Source organism: Ceratotherium simum, chromosome 13 (genome assembly GCF_057802395.1).
Source record: "Ceratotherium simum simum isolate JZ-2026a chromosome 13, ASM5780239v1, whole genome shotgun sequence".
Lineage (NCBI taxonomy): Eukaryota > Metazoa > Chordata > Mammalia > Perissodactyla > Rhinocerotidae > Ceratotherium > Ceratotherium simum.
In genome coordinates this window covers 51795292-51811666 of record NC_141912.1, presented here as the reverse complement: position 1 = coordinate 51811666, position 16375 = coordinate 51795292, and the positions used below count along the sequence as shown (strand labels likewise).

The 16375-nt window shown below is 42.9% G+C and overlaps 1 protein-coding gene across 5 annotated transcripts in view; it reads right to left on the bottom strand.

Moving 5' to 3' along the window:
* PAQR8 (progestin and adipoQ receptor family member 8) overlaps window positions 1-16375 on the bottom strand; it is a 40962-nt gene that overhangs the window by 9507 nt on the left and 15080 nt on the right. The window contains exon 1 of one of the 5 annotated variants that reach the window (XM_087438707.1): window positions 21-1981. The exons of 3 other annotated variants lie outside the window; for them this stretch is intronic. The gene's annotated coding sequence lies outside the window, so the exon portion shown is untranslated. Of the gene's footprint in view, window positions 1-20; window positions 1982-14681; window positions 16277-16375 lie in introns of those variants that run through there. One more of the 5 variants, XR_015554158.1, reaches the window with a different exon arrangement.

Below are 16375 nucleotides of genomic sequence, written 5' to 3'. Positions count from 1 at the left end.
AATGAAATACGACTCCTTACCTCAAACAGCTTACAAGAAGCAGCAAACTTCATGAATCAACAGCCAACACCACCAGTCTGCACATAAAGTGTTAAGTAGAATGAAATACAAACAGGTCCCTACAGAGCAGAGCACGCTCAGGGCATGCTGGGGTAGCCGTGGGGAAAACAGGACTTGTGCTGGGCCTGGAAGGCCGGATGGGACTTAGACAAGTGAAGGAATGAGGAGTGGGGCATTCCAGGAAAGGGGCAAAGTATGAGCGTAGGAATGGTGTGGCCTCCTTGTGGGCCCCTGAGCAGAGGTGCTGTTGGGGAGGAATGAGGAAGCAAGTGGGGTGGGTGCCCGCAGCATTAGATAAGGAGTTTAGAATTTTTGATGTTGCAGAAGGAAGATGGGAGTCATTTCTCATCCCTGAAGCTTCAGCTCGTTCAATCCTTCTGTCACCTGAGCCCTGGGGGATTCACACCGCTGACCAATGCCTCCTTTCTTGGCTTAAGTGACACTACCCTCTCTGGTCTAGCCTGTTTTCTTCTCCCACCCCTCGTCAACTGTGGTGTGCCCGGGGTTCCACCACCTGCCCCCTTTTCTGCATCCATGATACCTCACACACGGGTACTTCTCCCATGCCCTTGGGTTCAGCTAGCATCTATATCAGATGATTCCTAAACATATGCCTCCAGACAGATCTTTCCAGGGGTTTGGATTCAAATATCCAACGGCTCTGGATTTGTCCAACCGAATATCCCACGGGCACTTGAAACTCAACATCTTTACACTTCTCCTCGGGCCCAGACTTAGCCTTCCCTGACATCTAATCAGTCATCTAGGCCTGCTGATTTTATCTCAACCTTTCTGGAATCCATTTGTCCTTTTCATTCCCACTGCTCTCCCTTAACTCAGGGCTTCAAAGTGACCTTATGTAGATGACGAAAACAGCAGTCTCATGACTGACGCTTCTTGCTCAAGTGATGGTTCCCCTGCCTCCCATGTCCCAGACCCTCACTTCATTCTCCAAACAACTTCAGGGGGTAGTTTAAAAATGGAAATCTGGGGGCTGGCCTGGTGGTGTAGAGGTTAAGTTTGCATGCTCCGCTTCGGTGGCCTGGAGTTCACGGGTTTGGATCCCAGGCACAGACCTACACACTACTTATTAAGCCATGCTGTGGTGGCATCCCATATACAAAATAGAGGAAGACTGGCAGAGATGTTAGCTCAGGGACAATCTTCCTCAAGCAAAAAGAGGAAGATTGGCAACAGATGGTAGCTCAGGGCCAATCTTCTACACACACACACACAAAAAAGGAAATCTGATCACCACTTCCCTCCTCAAATCCCTCAGTAGCTCACCATTATTTGTTTACAACACAAACTCTAAGTGCTTAACATGCAAACAGGCCCTTCTGTTGACCTCCTTCCTCTTCCAGCCTCCTCTCCCAGAGAGGTCTCATGCCCCCAGGTCACTTAGACGGCCTAGATTATAATACTGGGAGTTTTTCACAAGTGTCATACTCTCTATCTCCAGTGCAACCTCAGTACCCTCTGGCCCTGCAACCCCAGGTCATCAACACTCTGCCCAGGAGCCAGCTCTGCCAGGTAGCCTTTCTTACCCACAGACCAGGATTAGGGCTCTGCTCTTCGACCACCTACCCCGGCTTGCCTTCCCCAGCACACTTCTCTCCTGGGGCCCCATCACTGGTCTCCTCTGCTCATTTCCCCATTCCATTCGCAGCCAGCCCCTTTAGGGGCAAGGACAGTGCAGTGTGCAAGCTCCCAGGTCTAAAACGGTATGTGGCCTATAAAATAATCATACACCTAATAATTATTTACTGAATGAATAGTTCTCTGGGCCTGGACATATGGCACCAATTTCCTTCTGTTCAGCAAAGTCTGGCTGTTCACATTTGCCCTACTCAACTAGCTGTGTGGCTAGGCCCAAGACATTCAACTACTCAGTGTCATTTTCCCTATGGGAGGAGGTAACTTCCTGTCTCTCCACCTTTCAAGGAAAAAAGAGGATCGGGCTGGCCCTGTGGCTTAGCGGTTAAGTGCTGGCTCTCCGCTACTGGCGGCCCGGGTTCGGATCCCGGGTGCGCACTGGTGCACCGCTTCTCCAGCCATGCTGAGGCCGCGTCCCACAGATAGCAACTAGAAGGATGTGCAACTATGGCATACAACTATCTACTGGGGCTTTGGGGGGGAAAATAAATAAATAAAAAATTAAAAAAAAAAAGAGGATAAATAATAATAAAATGGGCAGTAGTTGGAAAGTACTTTGAAGAGGCAAAACATGCACAGTGCGGTACTAGTAATATCCGAACTAAACTCACAGAAGGATTATAACTTAGTAATATGTATATATATATTTTTTCTGCCTTATAATTTATGTTAATGCAATCTTTGAAAACCAAAAAGGAGTTTAACCATTTTTGGTTACGTTTCTGGGAATCCTCATAATACCTCCCCCAACTGCCTTGTAGAGAGTTTTAATTAGACTCAGATTATAATGGAATTGGAATTAAAAGTTCTATTTTAATATGAACTATTATTTAACTCTATTTTAATAACCTGAGTATGATATCTATACCATGAATTCAGTTAACGTTTGTAAGAAAGTGTTTTAAAATGTTACATCAGGCTTTGGATTATTTAGGGGTCTAATCTTAAAGTTTCATCTCAGGTGCTCCTTTAAAACTATTTAGAAAAAAATTAAAGATAATTACTCTAAGAAAAAATGGAGAGAGAAAAGCAGGGTAAAACCTATGTTCACGGCAATAATTTGACATTTTAGCCAAAAATTGTGTATTTAGATTTTCTTTTTAAAAAGAAATCACAACTAAAGTACTCATTTTTAAGGTTTGGCTTTGTTTACCTAGTTTTGACTGAGGAAAACTACCCAGAGTGCATTTCCTTTTCAGTAACGTTAAATAAAACAATGAAATGACATGTTTCTGGTGACTGTTGTGGTCCCCTGAAAACATAGTAAAAACTCATGTCACCTACCTATAAATAACCATTTAACTTGCCGAGAGGAGCTGTGTGGACGAGCAGAGCAGCATCTGGGCGTCTCCAGTCTCCCAGGAACAGATCTAACCGCGTATACCAGGTCTGCCCCTGCCCTCATGGCCCCTCGCAACCTCCTCCACCTGCTGGCTTCTCTCTCAGTGGGGGGCTGGGGTGAGGCGGCCACTGTTCCACTTTGAGTCCTCATTATCCCCTACAGGAACCTCTGTAGGATGGCAGAGGCCCTTCCTCTGGTCTCTACCTGTGTGTCTCCATGACCGTCCCCAACCATCCCCACCCTGGCCACTTTTATTTTGTGTTCCAGTAATTCTGCCATCCTCTTAGGCCTTTGTGCTTGTGTACGTGCCCACACCACTGATGCCCACTGGCCAACTCCTATTCATCCTTTATGTCCCAGCTCAAATTTCCCCTGTTGAAGCCTTCCCCCCAGGTTCTCCTTTGTCTATACTGCCATGGCACTAGTCCTCCATTACCGCACTCTCCTTACTGTATAGCTACAATGTCCTGGTTTATGTTATATGTCTCTCTGCTCACTAAGCTGTAAGATCCTTTGTCACCTACCACTGTGCCTAGCTCATAGGAGATGTTCCAATAAATGGTTGAATAAATAAGTAAATGGAATGAAAATGTCAGAATAATAATAACAACAAACACTTATATAGTATTTATCACATGCCCGACAGTGTTCTAGGTACTTTGCAAATATTAACTCATTTAAACTTCCCAACACCTGTCTGGCATTGGTACTATTATCATCATTCCCATTTTACAGGTGAGGAAACAGAAGCACAGAGAGATTAAGTAACTTGCCCAAGGCTACACAGTAAATCACAGAGCCAGGAGGTAACCCGAAGCAGTTGGCCCTAGAGCCTGGGCTCTTACCCATTATGCCCTCAAAAAATGCACTCTAAGACTAAACTCAAATATTTTTCGATGATATGCAACTTCAGATATGCCACTGCACCAACTGCTTTGCTCCATTAACAAAGATAATTTGCAACTGGCTTTACAAAAGCAATCAGGACTGCAAAGCTTCTCAGTTCTCTACCACGGAGTTTATCTGTCAATCAGATTCCAGTACTTTCCAAGAGAAGAAAACATGACTGCTACAAAATCTGAGTGGAATCTATCAGATAACCCAAGTGGGTCTGTAACCCAGATAAAAGTGATCATAAGCCCTAAGGGCCTCTTTCATTTTAAAGAGACATGTGAATCATTGTGGCCGGCTTTGCAGAAGTGGTGTGTTTCAGTCATAAACCTATAGGCTGAGGTCGCTTACCAGGGTGTTGGAGGAAAGCACACTGACACTGAGAAGAGTCACTGAATTCTGCTACACCTAAAGCATGCTATCTAATGTTAGCTCAGAGCCGGTCTTCCTCAGCAAAAAGAGGAGGATTAGCATGGATGTTAGCTCAGGGCTGATCTTCCTCACAAACAAAAAATAAAAATAAAAATAAAATAAAGCATGCTATCTAAAAAGCCTTTCCCTGATTAAAAAAGTAGAGAATTAAATAAAAAGCTCCATATTTGGGAAATGGACATAGTTTGGTACTGACGACATTTTATCTGGTGGCCGAACACAAGGTCTCCAGAGCAATGGTGTTCCCTGGTCTATTACAAGGACTCTGCTTGAACAGACCACAAACTTGGAAAAGCTGATTCCCAGGAAAAGCACTGGACCAGGAATTAGAAGTCCCCACTTGTAGTTCTAGCTCTACCACTAATTACAGCGTCAAGCCTCAGTGTCTTGTCCATAAAATCGGGGGTATAATCTCTACAAGCTCTAATACTGTGAAATTCTATAATTCATCTGGGTTATGTCTGCTTTGTACGGAAGATCACGCAGTGTGCTGAAATCACCAACAGGCAGGTCATGTGACATCACCTCGTGTCACTGTGTGTGGGGCTCACACAGATGGCAGGAAGGTGGCCTGCTGGTTGTTGGACAGAGAACAAACGAACAGCAGTTTCCATCAAAGAGGGCAAAAGAAATGCTTCCAGAATCCACAGAAACACAGCCTCACACATCACTGCATAACCGTAAATGGCTGAGAAGGAAGAGGGGCCAAAATGCCAACTCGGTGTCCAGTTATAGTTAAAGACTGGAACCGTGCTTTGAGCAGCCCTTGGTCTAACCAGAGACAGAGGTGGAGCTGCAAACAGCCTCCGATGCCTCCAGGGTCTCCACAGTCATCCATCAAGCGAGAGGCCGCTGGGCCTACACCGACCTTTGTAGCTACATCTGCCAACTATCTGACCACTGTTTATAAAATCATATTTTAAGGAGTAGCACTACCAGCAGAATCCTATTACTAGCAGAGATCATTTTAACATGAATTCAGATTTACCAACAGTCAACACATATCCTCCTCATATTCAAGAAAACCTAACAAGTATAAATAGCATCTCCATATCCAGAAATAGGAGATCTGATATAATAAATTATGATGAATCTATACAATAGATTACTATGCACCTATTTAAAATAATTATGTAGATATATTTACACATTGTTAAAGATGCACATGAAATATTCATGGGCTCCATTGTTTTTTTTTTGTTTTTTTTTTTAAAGATTTTATTTATTTTATTTTTTCCCCCCAAAGCCCCAGTAGATAGTTGTATGTCATAGCTGCACATCCTTCTAGTTGCTGTATGTGGGACTCGGCCTCAGGATGGACAGAGAAGTGGTGCCTCGATGCGCGCCCCGGATCAGAACTCGGGCCTCCAGCATCGCAGCGCGCGCACTTAACCACCAAGCCACAGGGCCGGCCCTCCATTGTTTTTTAACAATAGTCTCCCCTGCGCTTAGAACAGTGACTGACTAGCACATAGTAAATGCTTGACAAAGATTTGTTGAATAAATAAATAAAGATATTGTTACAAGGAAGAAGCAAATTACAAGTATGCATCCCATTTTTGTAAACATATACATATGGCACAGAAAAAGTATAGAATTCCACATCATCAAAACATTAATACAGATATTGCTAAGTGGTGGGATTATGGGGAAATTTTACTTTTTTTCTAGGTAGATACTATCATTTTAGTACTTTTTAACAATGAACATTTACTACTTTTCTAACTGGAAAAATGAAGTTATTGCTATTCTACAAATAGGAATGTTTGAGATAAATATGTAAAAATCAGTAAAACATGATTAATTAGTACAATGGATATTAAGATGCCCTCCCCCTCCAAAACACCCCAGCGTTATCAAGGAATACATACTTCTTTGCAATATTCTGTGGATTTTGAGCTCAACTAGTTAGCTAACCATACTAATAAAATTATTATTAGGAGTAACCTAGCTATATTTGCCATAATGTAAGCAAATGGGCATGGGTGGGGGTGAGTGGGGAAGGGGAAAAAAATACTTAACATCTACTGTTAAGGCAGCAGTCATGTTCTCTTAGATTGGGAAAGCCAGTCTACACAATATTGTCAAAAGACTTTCCCCACAGCACACAAACCCAAATGGCCTTAATAAGTGAGTCAATCCTTGACTATGTGCATACCTGGTGTGGCTGAACACTGCCTATAAAAGGGGTGAGGTACACCTGTGTGCCACAGATGTGCCAGGAGCACATGTCACCTTCTGGGCTCAGTGACCTCTCCACCTCTGCGGCTCCCCACCATATCGATAGAAGGAGAAAGAAGAGACAACCTTAATTTGCTGCTGTGCCCTGGGGAAGATGAGCAAAGCACACTTCCTCCAAATGCCTTTTTCTCTTTCTCCAGCTGGAACTCCCTAGCTGGGATTCCTGAATTTTCTTTGTTACTTCCAATACCTCCCACATCTCAACTTGAGCAAGACTGTTTTCAAAATGCATCATTGCAGACACAGAATGCACCTTCCACATGCAATAAAGAGGATCTGTGTTTAATTCTAGTGGGAGAATTCGGAGGAGCTGGGGACAGTTTAGAACACACTGAGCAGTCTGAGGTCAATCAATATGTTAGCTGGGTGTGATGATCATTTTTCTTCAGAGACTTCTTGTTTGGGTCAAGGTAATCTCTGCTGTCTGAAAGCCTGTTAATTAAAGCCTAGGCACAGAAGCCTCCCAGCAGTTCCCTTAAGAGCGTAACTACTGGCTTCATTAGCCGTGGTTTGGCTTCAGTTATGCAGCCTCCCAGCTTGATCCAGCCTTGCGCCTGCAGGAAGCTCCATCACCCATCCACAAACCTGCTGGGACCCGGGCCAGCCCAGGTGAACCCTGAAGAGAGCAGCAGATTTCCACTGGCAGGAAATCAATCTTGGAAATATACTTTGCAGAGCGGAAGAATCTGATAACAAATGAAGCCCGGGCTGGAGTACTATGTAAGGAATGCAGTTTCCCTAGCTATTAAAAGTTAACCCTTTTGCAGCTAATGCAAATACACTCTCCTGGTGTTCCCAAGACCCGGACTTTTTATTTGCTACCAAGAATCAAACAAGTCACTTCATTCTCAGTTTCTCTTTGGACCAGGCCTTAGTTCAATTCCACATTGGCCAGGAAGCCTTCTCTAGGCCATCTTGATTTCTTTTCTCCCTGAATGTTTATCTACCCATTCCACACACTTGGTGAGCAGAACATCTGGACTCATGTGTGTAGGGCCTTGTCTCTCCTACGTACTGGGTTGCCAGCTCCTTGAGACAGGAGCAGTGACTTACCCATCCTTTATTTCTCTCATCAGCAGCTACCAGAGTAAAGGTGCCCCAGAATGTGTCAACAGATACTTGTTCAAAGACAATGAAATAAGACTCTCCTTTGCTTTTAAAGGTAAAAGCGGTGCGATCTTAGATAATGAAAATGTGAGATATTTTTCAAAAGGAAACATTTGAGTTGGATGTTGTTTTCTGTGGGTGGTTGAGCTACATGATAGGTGTCCATAACAGTATTTAAATTGTTAATTGGATTTTCAATCACCAGCTCACTTTTGGTCTATCTCCTCCTACCATCGGTACTTTGTGCCCAAGAATGCCTAACAAAGATGCAGGAAATAGAGAGGCCAGGCAGAAGAAAAATAAAGTAAAATAACAGTGGAGCAGGAATTAGGAGACCTAGTTTTTTATTCTTGTTGCATAGACGAAGGCAGAACAGACTGTCCTGGGCCTCTGAATGAGCCACACACTTTGCATCGCCAATGTTAATTGACCCCTCCATGCCTGGCAAAGCCTGCTTCTCTCTCACATTCAGGCTCAGATATAACCTCCTCTGTGAAGTTTAGCAACAGCCTCAAGCAGAATTAATCATGTCCTGTTACACCTTCTTAGCATTATGTTGTAACTGGTTGTACATGCATCTTTCTTTGCATTAAATTGTGAAATTCATTGAGTTGCACAAGGAAATTGCTCAAGACATTTTTTAAAAACATTTTACTTTGTGTTACCTGATTGATTGTAAGAAGAATTAATGCATACAGAATTTCAGTGACCTATTCGAAGCCCTAAACCAAATCAGCCCTAAGGTATGGGCAGACCCAAGTGCTTCTGACATTCGTGTCCCAAGAGCCCAGCCACCTGTGTCTCAGAAAAAGAAAGTCCATCTAACATGAATGGAAAAGGGAGAGCGAGATGAGAAGTGAGTGCCTGTCTGCCTCTGAGCTGATGATGGACTAGGAGTTCCGGCTCACTGTAACATCCCAGTTATGTTATCCAGAGCCTCATCTCCCAGGACATTCCATGAGGGCTCTCCTAAGGGTACCCCTGAAGGCCCCTCTCTACTTCCCAGTGTGGCCTTTTCTACAATTTGGTTTTTTTTTGGTTTTAATTTTATTTATTTTTTCCCCCAAAGCCCCAGTAGATAGTTGTACGTCATAGCTCCACATCCTTCTAGTTGCTGCATGTGGGACGCGGCCTCAGCATGGCCGGAGAAGCGGTGCGTCGGTGCCCGCCCGGGATCCGAACCAGTGCCGCCAGCAGCAGAGCACGTGCACCTAACCGTGCACCTAACCGCTAAGCCACGGGGCCGGCCCCTTTTCTACAATTTGAAGTAGTAATTCCTAATCAGTAGCTGGTTTGGTTAAAAATCCTTAGTTTTTCCATAGAGGAGTTTCATTTGAGGAGCTAATCTACTCAGCTGAGATTAGTAACTGTGAGCTGCCACACAGCTCCCGCTATCATCTCCATACAGGACAACTGCCCACCGGCCTAGCCTGCAAGTCCTGCAAGGCAGTGATTATTTCTCTCTCAGGATTACTCTAGCTCCACGATCTCAGATTTGAAGTTCCCCTTCCTGATCACAACACTCCCGACCGCCACCTGTTCTATTTCCTCACCTCTGCTCCCACCTTCTGGGCTCCTCATATCCTCCGCTCCTCCAACTCTTCTTCTCTCTTAGTCCACCTGCCTCATTTGGCCCCACTGCCATCCCCAAACAAACCAGACTCAGTCCAGCCATCTCATTTCTACCCTGGCCAGCTCTCCTCACCCTCCACCCCGTCACTGGGTCGGCCCCCCTAGCCCCACCTTGATTACACCTAATTTCTCTTTTTTCTTCACAGGTACTACGTACTGCTTTGGAAAATCATAAAACATTATGAAGCCATTATGAATTCATGCCTTTTAACCCTCAACCAAGACTTCACTAGATCCATCTGGATGTCCCATCAGCAAGCCGGAATTCCTAGTCCATCATCAGCTCAGAGGCAGACAGGCACTCACTTCTCATCTCACTCTCCCTTTTCCATTCATGTTAGATGGACTTTCTTTTTCTGAGACACTTAAGCACTGTGTGTATAACCAGACTTCTCCCGCGGTACCTGGTTCTGTTACCGGTGTGACTAATCTCCCAGTCCCTAAGCCTTGAAATCAAAGTGGAATTTCTCCTTTTCTTCCTGCTTCTCTCAAATCCCAGGCATCAAACCCTTTTTTTTTCTTTTAATGGCAGCATATCCAAAGTCTATTCCTTCTTTTCACCTCCCCTGTAGGCTTATATACTGTCCCCGTTATACACAGTGGTAACCTCCTAATCGACTTTGCATCCTCCAATCTCTGGCTCCAGTTCCATCTTATTTGATTTGGCTGAAGTTCAGCTCTGATGATGACATGCTTCAAAGCTGCCAGGAGCCCTCTCCTCTCTGCCAACTAAAGCTCACACTCCTCAGACTCGTGGAGCCTTCCATGTCCTGGTCCTAATCTGCATCCTCAAACATCACCCACTGCTTGCTTTCACATGGAACAAAACAGAGTGAATAGAACAGAATACATCAGGGTGCGCCCCACACGTTAAGCAGAAGTGCTGTCATGAAACTCCTGGTTCCTAAATAAAATATATTTCTTACCAAGGGTCGTGTTAAAGCTTGAAAACCCCCGATCTGTACCATTTGCTATTCCTGAACTTGCCTTGTGACTTTCTGTTTCATTTTGAAATTATGAAATTCAAGTATACAGAAAAGTATAGAGGATTATACAACAAACAATTGTCATCTCTTAACATGTCATATTTACTTTAGATTTACAAATCTATATGTATATATATGTGTGTGTATTTGTGTATATATGAGTGTCTGTCTGTCTGTCTGTCAAACAGATACAATTGCAACCAAGCCTCCTGTGTCCATCCATTTCCTTCCCTCCCTCCCAGTAGCCGTCACTATACACTGAATTTGGTGTTTTTCATTCCCACTAATGTTTTCACGTGAAAACATTATGACACTATAAAATTATATAACTAAATGTAATGATATAATAAAAACATCATGAAATTAAGTAGGCATAAACAATATATATTGTTTTGTATATTTTTAACCTATATATAAAGTTTGTACCTAACATTCTGCAGCCTCCTTTCTTTCATTTAAGACACGTGTTGTGTTTTTTCCACATTAATTGTGACATGGTTCTCTAGTTGATTCAATTCTTTGCTGAATATTTTCCAAATTCCACAATTTATTTGTTCCTCCTCCTATGGTGGACACACAGGTCGTTTCCAGTTGTCTGCTGTGACAAACAAGGCTGCTGGGTAGTTCGTACACGTCTTCTTGGGTATATACCTGGAAGGGGATTCCTCTTTAGGTCTTTGTCCGGGCTGCTCCCTTTACCTGGAATGGCCTCCTCCCTATCTCTACCTCGGAAAACTTTATCCATCCCTGAAGGCAACTCTCAGATGCTGGTTCCTCCATGCCTTCCAATTCACCAGTCAAAGCAATATCCTCCATCCATCCTGCAACCTTCAGTTTGCACCACTTAAATGACACCGTCACTTATAACTCTGTCCTGTAGTTGTTTGCGTCCTTTTCTTATACCACTAGCAGCATATAAGTTTCTTACGGGCAAATACTACGTCATGTGGCATTAATTCCCTCTCCCTCCAACTTAGAGCCTAGCATATATATTTGCCCAGGCGACCCTCAATGAATGTCAGTTGAATCCATTGAGCTTTCGTTTTTTGGCTACTAAGTCCTGCTCTCACCATCTAATGACATATATCTGAGGACAACAGGATACACTTAATGGCTGCTACATTCCCAGGTGTTATCCCTTGGCCATGGGAGGAAAGAGAAGACTGTCTATCGTTGGCACTGTATGTTGGGAGAAACTGGAGGTCCCAGGGGATACCTTGAGCTTGATAAGCAGCCAGGGCTAAATGACCATCGGCAGCTGCTTATGCATAAAGATCAAGGAAAATATTCTTCCTCCTCTCTTTATTGCCAGAGCACCCAAGATATTACATTTATGCCAAAAATTTCATAAGAATTTTGTTAAGAACTAAAAGAAATCAAACATTGGGCAGATAAGGACGTTACCAAAGAATGGCGTGGGGTGGGGGTGTGGGGGTGTGATTTTTGAGATTGGTGTCGTGCTTTTTAAGTCAGCCAACGCTTATTGCCGTTAGCCTGGAAAGAACTCACAGAGGGAATCCGTTGCTCCTCCCACCCAGTCCCCAGGACCTTAGCAATTACTGTACAACTTGAGCCTGGGGAGAGGGGCACAAGCAGGCATGTGTGTTTTGAATGGCTGCTAGTATAGCTTCAGAATCCTTGGCCAGGACAGAATCATACAGGGGCACAGGTGCCTGTCCACCCACAGATGCCCATCTCCCCTCCAAGTTCAGTGTGGGGGGGTGGGGGTGGGGGATGGTGAGGGACTTCTTCCTGATTCCCAAGTACAGATGCATGCTCATTATACATCTTTTTTATTAGACATGGAAAAAGTTAAAAAATGAGATGTGGAAAAGTCTGTTCAAGAATCCAGCGCTGCAAACTTTTTTCAATTTTTTCATGAGTACGAAGTATTGGCTTAAAGTGATAGCAAGTTGATCCCTGTTTATCCCAGCCTCATAAATTAGTAATAAAACAGGGCCCAGTCACAGGAGTTTTATAAGCAGCTCACCATTCCCTGCCATATGACCTACCAGAGAGAGAATAACTGATATAAGTACTCTTGGGCTGCCCTCTCTAGTATTAGGTTGACAGAAAGGTCACATGAAGCCCTGAAAATCCTCGTCTTATGAAGGAGTTTCAAACTTACACTGGAAATGGCCTAAACAATTACTTGCAAATTTAGGAGTAACTGAAGACTCAAACTCCTGATGGTTGTTTCTAGGTCATAGTTTGATTTTAGAAAAGGCCACGAATAAGAACACCCATTTCTCTTTACTGCATGTAACATAACCCCAAGTCTCAGCAGACGTCTGATTATAATCTGTGCAAGTGCTACCTGAGGGCCTGGATTGTTTTTTCATCAGAGTTGAAATGCCCATGGCCCCAGTTTCTGAGTCAGCAGCCAACAATATAAACTTTACAGATAAAGGCCACTTGATCATTGTCTCGGCATTGCCACACACCACACACCACCTGCGGGCCCTCGAAGATTGAGACGCTGATTATAACAGAGGCCAAGAGACAAACAACTCCTTCGAGGCCTTGTTTAAATCCCACCTCCTCAAGGAGCCTTCCCCACTGCCCTATGGATTGAATAGTGCATTTGCACCCTCCCCAGCAAGTCGGAGCCCCCTCACTCTGCTTAACGTTTTCCTTGTTCTCTGTAGTACTTTTCATCTTGTGCTTTAATATATTATTTTCTTTCTCTATTTAAAAAAAAATTTTGGTAAAATACACTTAAAATTTATCATCTCAACTATTTTTAAAAGTACAGTTCAGTAGTGTTAAATACATTCACATTGTTGTGCCATCAATCTCTAGAACTCTCTTCATCTTACAAAACTAAAATTCTATACCTATTAAACAACAATACCCCATTCCTCACTTCCTCCAACCCCTGGCAAACACCCTTCTACTTTCCGTCTCTATGAATTTGACTACTCTAGATACCTCGTATAAGTGGAATCAGACAGCATTTGTCCTTTCGTGACTGGCTTATTTCATTTAGCATAATGTCCTCCAGCTTATCCATGTTGTAGCATGTGTCAGAATTTCCTTCCTTTTGAAAACTGAACAATATTCCATTGTGTGTATACACTACATTTTGTTCATCCATTCCTCTGTCAATGGATACTTGGGTTGCTTCCATTGTGGCTATGTGAATAACACTGCTATGAACATAGGTGTACAAGTATTTTCAGTTCTTATGGGTATATACTCAGAAGTAGAACTGTTGGATCATCAGTCATTCTACTTTTAAATTTCTTGAGAAACTGCCATACTGTTTTCTACAGTGGCTGCACCATTTTACATTCCCGCCAACAGTGTATAAGAGTTCCAATCTCTGCATTCTTGTCAACACTTGTTATTTTCCGAGTTTTTTAAAATTGTAGCCATCCTAATGGGTGTGATGTTAATATATTATTTTTATTTATTATGTGTATTGCCTGTCCTCTCTGGCCCCACTGCTTGCCCAGAATATAAGCCCCATTAGCAGAGGGATCTTTGTCTATTTTGTCCACTGCTGTATACCTGCACCTAGAACAGTACTTGGTATACGGTAAATGCTCAGTAAATATTCATTATAAGAATGAATAAATGAATGGGTGAAATGCAGACACACCGAAAGTGTACTGGCCTTTACATTCCTTGGAGAGGAATGTAAATATACATATACCCACACACTACCTTTACCCAAGTTACTTAGGACCTTTGGAAAGCAATTATCCCTTTAACAAATATTTGCTGAATGTCTACTGTGTGCCATTATTATGTTCAATATTATTCAGATGGAAATTCTGAAGCACATGGGATTTAGTTTTTTTGGAGAGCTCACAAGAAATCCATAAGAAAACCAAGGAGAGAATCTGTAGTCCACAGAAAGCTTAGTTATTACCTGGCACAGGGTACATCCAATGTCCATTTGATATCTCTGCTCAGCTGTAACAAAGATATCTCAAAAAACTCAACCAAAAGAGATTGGAGCTTCCTCAGTTAACCTGCTTCTGTCCTGTACTCTTTGTTCCTATCTCAGTAAATGGCTGCAGCCAGGTGCTCAAGCCAGAGACCAGGGATATATTTTTCCCTCACCTTAACCTGGTACACCGAAATAATAATAATTATTATAATGACTCACATATGTTGAGCACTTATTCTATGCTAGGGACAGTTCTAAGTTCTTTGCATATTATTATTTATTCCTCACAACCCTAAGAAATGCAATACAGATGAGGAAACAGGTTAAGTACCTCGCCCAGGGTCACCCAGCCAGGAAGTGGTGGAGCCAGAATGTGTACCCAGGTAGTCTCGGTCCAGAGGCCATGCCCTGAACTTCTACAATATTCAGGAAATGCTTTCTGTTTCAACCTCATTTATTGAAAATCATTCTAAAACATATTAGTTCACTTTCACACATGAATACAATTTTAGTAATTCAGAACTCTCCAGGTCCTTCATCTCCTTCTGGATACCAGTGATCACTATGCAGCTTGGATAGTGGAGGCACCAATTGTCAACAAGATTGGATGGTGTCTATGGCGAGCCTAAGCCCTTACTGGGAAGTTGCTCTTAAAAGTTTTTTTTTTTTTTTTTGAGGAAGATTGGCCCTGAGCTAACATCTGTTGCCAATCTTCCTCTTTTCTTCTTTTTTCTCCCCAAAGCCCTCAGTACATAGTTGTAGGTCCTTCTAGGTCTTCTATGTGGGATGCTGCCTCAGCACGGCTTGATGAGCGGTGAATAGGTCCGTGCCCAGGATCTGAACCGGCAAACCTGGGGCCGCCGAAGCAGAATGCGTGAACTTCACCACTGCACCACTGGGCTGGCCCCTAAAAGTTCTAATAGGACTTTATTTTCCTGTGTTTTGATGTTTTTTCTACAAAGTGGAATATGTCAGTGAAAAGCAGTTTAACTGAAGACTTTGATTAATCAAATCTATGTTGAAGTAGAGACACTGTCATTAATATCAACTAGGTACATCCATTATAAACACCATTTAAAAATGGACAACTTTTTCTTCTTTGAGGTTGTATTGATCTTGGAGGCAAAGTGAGCTGGAAGGCAGAAGGCCCAAGCCTACTCTCATCAGATTAAATGAATCACATACTTAAAAATAAACCACAATCCTTCTGGCACCAGCAGTGCCATCTGTAAACTGAGAATAATAAAGGCCAACAACTTGAGATTTCTAAATTAATGGTGGGGGAAAAAAAAAAAAAGAATGCTGTTACAAGCCTAAGACAACATGACTGCAGGTCCAGAAAGTGTCACTTCCAAGCTTATTCAGTGTCTAATAGCCAACATTATGTAAGTTTACCATCAAGTTAACATTCAAATAAGATGCTTTTAAATAAGATGATTTTAACCCAAAGAGTGAATTTTAAAGTCCCCAGGGTGCCTTTAGAAAACAAAAGATGCAGTACCAGCCAGAAGCTATTCCTGCAGATCATATGGTCCTGGGAAGACAAGCACTTATTGTTACCAGAAAATTCAAGGTCAGTGCTGGCAGTTTCATATGCTCCCTCCAACAAAGGACTGTAGTATCTACTGAAAAGTCGCAATTATTCCCCAGCTGGCCATTTCAGCCTCACTGGCTACTCTTCCCTCCGGAGAATTCAATTATTTTGGACATTCCCAAATCATAACAGCAAACCATGTTTTCTGGCCTTTTTTTCTATGACATCCAGAAAGATGGAGAAAGTAAATAATAATCGTAAACCAGAAGTGATTTCAGCTTAAGTGTGATTTTTAGATAAGCATTGCTACATAGGAGTACATGCTTAAGGGGAGGGTGGCTCTAAATTTAACCTGATTTTTTTTTTTTTTTTTTTTTTGGTGAGGAAGATTGGCCTTGAGCTGACATCTGTGCCACTCTTCTTCTATTTTGTATGTGGGACACCACCACAGCATGGCTTGATGAACAGTGTGTAGGTCCGCATCCAGGAACCTCGGGCTGCCGAAGAAGAACACGTGAACTTAACCACTACACCACCAGGCTGGCCCCTAACCTGATTTTTTAAAAATACTTGGCCAGTCTAATGTTTTGACCTGT